The 7,883-nt window shown below is 39.5% G+C and overlaps 1 non-coding gene across 1 annotated transcript; it reads left to right on the top strand.

The window, feature by feature from the left end:
* Nucleotides 1-7,550: 7,550 nt before the first annotated feature.
* Nucleotides 7,551-7,624, top strand: Trnas-acu (transfer RNA serine (anticodon ACU)). Its single transcript has one exon. It is a non-coding gene; the product is annotated as a tRNA-Ser (tRNA).
* Nucleotides 7,625-7,883: the final 259 nt, after the last annotated feature.

Here is a 7,883-nt window from a genome sequence, read left to right as displayed (position 1 = left end):
TTTGAAAAGAAAAATTAATAACTAATTATATCTTAATATTTCTACATAATATTCCAGCAGATGATAATTTATCCTCTGAAGAATTCAGAATATTAAAAAAATGTATTGACAGCTAACGATATTTTTACTTTATTTATGAAGGTTTTCAGGGAGGCAAAATTTTGACATCCTGAAAAAATATTGACTTTACTAACCGTAAAAGAGATTATAAAACTTTTCTACCGAAAAATGAACTTGAATTTGAAGCAGTAACATATTACAGTTCTACATTGGATGATTACTCTTTCTTGAAAATCAATTGATTACAAATTTTAGCTGTTGCTTCTCTGTTTTTTATAGTATACCCAAACAATACATATTTCTTCAGCATTAAGACTGTATAATTCACTTTCTCATCAATTAATTGATATATGGATGTAGATACATCATCATGCGGATAACATACAGATATAAAATGTGAAAGTGTTACTTTTCTCATTTGTATTGTGAAAAGCATTTATATATAAAATTTTTATTAATAAAAATAAAAACTCCAATAATAATTGTTTTCTATTAAATGGAACCAATTCCCATTACGTCTCATGCTGAGACATCTTTAATTAATATATTTCAGAATAACAACAGAATTATACATAACAATAAAGAAGTACAGTGTGTACATAAAGCCTGGGAACACTTTCAATTACTTATTGCACAAGAACCAAACATTGTACAGATATAATACATATGTCATTTTCAAGAGAAACCCTGAAAGTTTTTTTCCCCCCCATGTATACCGCCACAGCATAGTTTGGTAATTTGCCGATAGTCAGTGCTAGCCACAAACATGGTGAGTTCAGGTGCGAAGTGAGCTTTTTATGTGTTGGAGTTCGACAAAAAAAAGTGTGCTACAGCTGTTCAACAGATGTTTAGAACCAAGTATGGTAAGAAGCCACCAACAATGAAGGCCATTTACCACTGGCACAAGAAATTCATTACGACGGGTTGCTTGTGCTCGGCAAAGAGAAGTGGACGTCCCAGTGAATGAAGTAAATGTGGAGCATGTATGAGAGACAATCATAAGGAGTCCAAAGAAATCAGTGCGTTACGCATCCCATGAACGTGAAATGGCTCCAGTGACAGTGTGGAAAGTCCTACGATAGAAGCTGTCTACGAAACCATTCAAATTGGAGCTAGTGCAGAAGCTCAATGACAAAGACAAGCGTTTTGAGTTTTGTTCGCAGATGCAACAATTGAATGAGGATGGGGATGACATTGTTGATTGCTTAATTTTTTGGAATGAAGCCACTTTTCACACTAATGGGAAAGTGAACAGGCATAATTGTCGAATCAGGGGTACAATGCATCCACACGAATGCATTGAATTTAAGCATGATTCCCCAAAGGTAAATGATTTTTGTGCCTTGTCATGTCTACATCTATATCTACATCTGCATCATACTCCGTAAGCCACCTAATGGTGTGTGGTGGAGGGTACTTCTGGTGCCACTATCTGATCCCTCCAACCCTGTTCCACTCGTAAACAGTGCGTGGGAAGAATGATTGTTGGTAGGTCTCTGTATTGAGTCTAATTTCTCGAAAAGTGTATGGGCCATTCTTGTTCAGCGAGAGCACTGTCACTGGATATTTCTACTTGGACATGTTGCAGCAATGGCTGATGCCTCAAATGCCATCAGACTCTGTTCATCTTTCAGCAGGATGGGGCTCCACCTCGTTTTCGTCATGAAGTTTGTGGGTACCTGAACAGGGAGCTGCTGCACTGATGGATCCGCCATGCTACAAAGGGGACAGCAGTTTAATGAAATGGCCTCCCTGACCACCAGATCTCACTCTGTGTGACTCTTTTCTGTGGGTACACAATAAAGATCTGGTTTATGTATTGTAGCAGAACTCCTGGATAGAATATGGGAAGCAATTGCCACAGTTGTCGATACCATGCTGGGATGGGTATGGCAAGAATTCAATTACTGTATTGACGTCTGCTGGGCCACTCATGGTTAGCATATTGATAGTTTGTAAAAAAAACTTTCACAGTTTCTTTTCAAAATGCAAAAGGTATGACATCTGTACAATGTTTAGTTCTTGTGCAGTAAATAATTGAAGGTGTTCCCTGACTTTATGTACACCCTGTTCTTGTGATAATTGATAAAAACAATAATCCATCATTTGAAACAAAGAACATTGCAGAAGAACTGATATATGAAAATAAAAGAAAAGGAATTTGTGACCATACTAGAGAAAAACACCAAAAAAACTTTGAAAATATCTACAGAAATGAATTGGTTCTGGAATGAAATATAAAATATAATAAAGTATTTTTTAATGAACCATGTTTTTTTGTTGAACATGAAATCAAAAATGGAACAAACTGAGCAATTACAAGATGAGTAACCAATTGAATCAGAAGATGTGACCAATTGAAACTTACAAGAACTAATTGATGATTTAGAAACTGATAAAGAAATGGCACTGTGTGTGCTAAAGAAAAGAAGAGAAGACATTCAAAACTTAAAAAGATGAGAGAAGAGGAAGTGCTTTAGAACAAATAAGAGAAATGAAACCACACATCATTGTACCAACTGAAAAATACACTCCTGGAAATGGAAAAAAGAACACATTGACACCGGTGTGTCAGACCCACCATACTTGCTCTGGACACTGCAAGAGGGCTGTACAAGCAATGATCGCATGCACGGCACAGCGGACACACCAGGAACCGCAGTGTTGGCCGTCGAATGGCACTAGCTGCGCAGCATTTGTGCACCGCCGCCGTCAGTGTCAGCCAGTTTGCCGTGGCATATGGAGCTCCATCGCAGTCTTTAACACTGGTAGCATGCCGCGACAGCGTGGACATGAACCGTATGTGCAGTTGACGGACTTTGAGCGAGGGCGTATAGTGGGCATGCGGGAGGCCGGGTGGACGTACCGCCGAATTGCTCAACACGTGGGGCGTGAGGTCTCCACAGTACATCGATGTTGTCACCAGTGGTTGGCGGAAGGTGCACGTGCCCGTCGGCCTGGGACCGGACCGCAGTGACGCACGGATGCACGCCAAGACCGTAGGATCCTACGCAGTGCCGTAGGGGACCGCACCGCCACTTCCCAGCAAATTAGGGACACTGTTGCTCCTGGGGTATCGGCGAGGACCATTCGCAACCATCTCCATGAAGCTGGGCTACGGTCCCGCACACAGTTAGGCCATCTTCCGCTCATGCCCCAACATCGTGCAGCCCGCCTCCAGTGGTGTCGCGACAGGCGTGAATGGAGGGACGAATGGAGACGTGTCATCTTCAGCGATGAGAGTCGCTTCTGCCTTGGTGCCAATGATGGTCGTATGCGTGTTTGGCGCCGTGCAGGTGAGCGCCACAATCAGGACTGCATACGACCGAGGTACACAGGGCCAACACCCGGCATCATGGTGTGGGGAGCGATCTCCTACACTGGCCGTACACCTCTGGTGATCGTCGAGGGGACACTGAATAGTGCACGGTACATCCAAACTGTCATCGAACCCATCGTTCTACTATTCCTAGACCGGCAAGGGAACTTGCTGTTCCAACAGGACAATGCACGTCCGGATGTATCCCGTGCCACCCAACGTGCACTAGAAGGTGTAAGTCAACTACCCTGGCCAGCAAGATCTCCGGATCTGTCCCCCATTGGGCATGTTTGGGACTGGATGAAGCGTCGTCTCACGTGGTCTGCACGTCCAGCACGAACGCTGGTCCAACTGAGGCGCCAGGTGGAAATGGCATGGCAAGCCGTTCCACAGGACTACATCCAGCATCTCTACGATCGTCTCCATGGGAGAATAGCAGCCTGCATTGCTGCGAAAGGTGGATAGACACTGTACTAGTGACGACATTGTGCATGCTCTGTTGCCTGTGTCTATGTGCCTGTGGTTCTGTCAGTGTGATCATGTGATGTATCTGACCCCAGGAATGTGTCAATAAAGTTTCCCCTTCCTGGGACAATGAATTCACGGTGTTCTTATTTCAATTTCCAGGAGTGTATGTTTGTTACCCTACAACTGCTTGATAATGAATAAAATTACTGCTACATGATTAGATATCAAAGAAAAAAGTTTCAGATTTGATTATATGTACTTGTATATGTTGTGAAGAAATGATAAGAATAGACTATAATCTAAATTCAGTCACCTTGTACAATAAAATGAATGAAGAACTAAATCAGAATATTGATTTTTGCAGAAGTCACTTTTGTTAACTAAGGGATATACTAATCAACAACTGTTACAAGATGTAAGAAATTCTTGCTGCAGTCTAATGAGTGGGTCCAGTCCAAAGACTGCTTCACCTGCCACTGTTTTAATGTCACTTTGGTAAAAGTATTTTATCTTTAACTAGAATAGCCCAATCAAATTTTTAAAAAACATTGATTACAGTTAATTTATGTTTACATATTTTAGTTTTTATATTCTTTGTAAGTTTCTAGAGTCCACTTCTACTAGATCAGCTTGTCATAAATCATTTATACTAAAAGAAACAAAATTTCTTCTTTTAAAACTTTTCTCATGGGCTTATATAATTCATTAATAATTTTTTATGAATATTTAGACCATGACCAAAAAAATTTTTTTAACAAATTTACTTTCTATATTTTTACATACTGTACTAATTTCTTCCATTCTCTCTCTCCCATTTTTAGTAGTTACTTTTGAGGATTATGTGTTTCAGTAATTTTTCCACACTTCAAACGCCAGAAGTGTTTTTTCCTTAACATTTGATTCTAAAAAAACAGGTAGATTTAGTTATATGAATATTCTATCTTCCCTTTTCATTTCAAGCCATCAGTTACTGTATTTATTTGAAGTTGGCAGATTAACTCATAATAATTTTATCGTGTGGTTTGGAGGAGCAAATGACGTATTTAAAAATGAAATTCCGAAGGCTACAGATGAATTAAAGAAGTGTTTACGAAACTTGACTTACACAAATGTCCTGGTAATGAATATTTCATACTGATACAACCTACCACTGTGGCCATGTGTAAACAGAGATAAGTGCTTGAAAATATGCACACAATATGAAAACATAGAAGCCCCTGATCTGAGTGGTACAGGATGTAGATTCCACACTAGACATGGACTACACCTAAATGGGCTATGGAACCAGCTTGTTGGGGAAAAAATAATGTGTTGTCAAGAAATTGGAGAGAAGACATACAGCATCAAAGAAAACAGACACATCATCACATGTTCTCTGTTCACAAAAACAGCAATCATCTCCCTGTTATGCAGAAGTGGTTTACAGCACATCAGAAGAAAAGAAGCAGACACCATCAATGCAGAAGAAGACTCCAGGCTCCCACACAGATGCTTTTTTTATTTTTATGGACAGATCCTTACCAAACAAGAATGAGGTCAGTGACCAAATAAAAAGGTCCTTACGAATCTCATACGTTGATGTCAATCCCAGTACTGGTAAGCAAATAAGTTACAGCAACAAATATCTTTCTCTTTGCCATCAAACTATCCAGTCAATAACAAACAAAGTTTTAGATATAGTGATAATACTAAATACAGAACTCAACTTTATTAATATTCTGTTCATTACAGAATGCTGGCTAAATGCTGACCAAATTGACTCTTTTTCTATACTAGGATACACACTAGCAAATTATTTCTGTAGAAACAGCTAAAAATGGAGGTACCACAATTTTCATCAAGCATTCGTTACAACATAAATCAATCAATAAGTTGCAACATTTCAGTGCAGAAAGAGACTTTGAGCTGGCACTCATTGAAGTCAATGAGACAAATAGAGTTGGAGCACGTATTTTTGCTCCCCAAATGGAAATTATGACTCATTTAGAAATAAGCATGAATATGTACTGAACAGTCTTCATCTAGACAAAAAATCAATAGTGCATTGTGGGGACTTTAATACTGAATTTCTTGGAACCAGCAAAAGAAAAGAACTATTGCTCAACTTAAAACAGACTATAACAGTCCCAACAACAATCACAATAACAACTGCTACTGCCTTGCATCAGATATTTGTGAATATAATTTGTGCTGAAAAATGTATAAGTACAGGTCTCAGTGATCACAAAGCTCAAGTTGTCACCATCCGCAGCCACTTACTGCCCAATCAGAACTATAAGAGCAAGGCAGTTTAATAAACACAATTTACAAACATTCAACTCCCTGTTATCAGGAGAAAGGTGGGAAGAAGTTTTGCAAATAGAAGACTCCAACAGAAAGTTTGAGAAATTCTCTTGCACCTTCATTGATTGCTATGAAAATTTCTCTCTCAAAACACAAGAAATAAGAGGCATAACTAAAAAAGCAAAGCTATGGATAACGACAGGTAACAAAATATCAAGTGCAAGGGAAAGAGAATTACTAAAATACAAAAAACAATAATGTACCCCCTCTTCTAATCAGTTACATACAGGAATATATTTAAATCTACAGAAGAGTGAAACAACAGGCAAAAAAATGGCCAATGATAAGTTCATAACAGAATTAGCAAATAATAGCCAAGCAGTATGGAAAGTCATAAAGAAGGAAGCAAATTAAATGTCCCCTAAAATATCACTCTTAACCATGAGAACAAGAGTATAACTGATTCCGAACACATCGCAAATCTTTTTAAATGTTACTTTGTAGAGATCACCAATAATTTAACAGTCAGTGAGAAAACAGGTACTAGAAAGAAACAGGAAAACAAAGTGCACTCATGTTCCTCTTCAATCTACATTGATGGAACTGTCCCAGATGAAATCATCAGTGCTGCTTCGGCACATAGGAAAATGTCATCAGGGATTGATGGTTTTTCTGATTACATCATAAAGCTATGTATTAAAAACATTGCACTTCCTATTGCAGGTATAATAAATTCATGAAACTTCCTGGAAGATTAAAACTGTGTGCTTGACCGAGACTCAAACTCAGGACCTTTGCCTTTCGCGGGCACGTGCTCTACCACCTGAGCTACCCAAGCACGACTCACGCCCTGTCATCACAGCTTTACTTCTGCCAGTACCTTGTCTCCTACCTTCCAAACTTTACAGAAACTCTCCTGCGAACCTTGCAGAACTAGCACTCCTGAAAGAAAGGATACTGCAGAGACATGGCTTAACCACATCCTGGTGGATATTTCCAGAATGAGATTTTCACTCTGCAGCGGAGTGTTTGCTGATATGAAACTTCCTGTGCAGAATGGAGACTCGAACTCATGACCTTTGCCTTCGTGGGAAGTGCTCTAAAAGCTGCGAGGACGGGGCGTGAGTCATGCTTGGGTGGCTTAGATGGTAGAGCACTTGCCCGCAAAAGGCAAAAGTCTTGAGTTCGAGTCTCGGTCTGGCACAGAGTTTTAACCTGCAAGGAAGTTTCATATCAGCGCACACTCCACTGCAGAGTGATAATCTCATTCTGGAAACATCCCCCAGGCTGTGGTTAAGCCATGTCTTCACAATATCCTTTCTTTCAGGGGTGCTAGTTCTACAAGGTTCACAGGAGAGCTTCTGTAAAGTTTGTAAGGTAGGAGACGAGGTACTGGCAGTGTGGACAGGGCCTTAGTCGTGGTTGGGTAGCTCAGTTGGTAGAGCATTTGCCCACTAAGGCAAAGGTCCTGAGTTCGAGTCTCAGCCCAACACAAAGTTTTAATTTGCCAGGAAGTTTCATATCAGCGCACACTCTGCTGCAGAGTGAAAATCTCGTTCTGGATAATAAATTCATCTTTTCTGACAGGCACATTTCCAGACTGTTTAAAAATTGCTTAATTGGTCCCTATCCATAAGAAAGGAGACAAAACAAAAACTATAGACCAGTTTCATTATTATCAGGCTTTAGTACAATCATAGAAAAAATAATGTATAATATGTTAATGAAAGTTTTAGAGAAAACAAAATTCTCA

The sequence above is a fragment of the Schistocerca gregaria genome, chromosome 3 (assembly GCF_023897955.1).
Source record: "Schistocerca gregaria isolate iqSchGreg1 chromosome 3, iqSchGreg1.2, whole genome shotgun sequence".
Classification (NCBI taxonomy): Eukaryota; Metazoa; Arthropoda; class Insecta; order Orthoptera; family Acrididae; genus Schistocerca; species Schistocerca gregaria.
The sequence above is the reverse complement of the archived record's forward strand: the minus strand, read 5'-3'. Positions and strand labels throughout refer to the sequence as shown.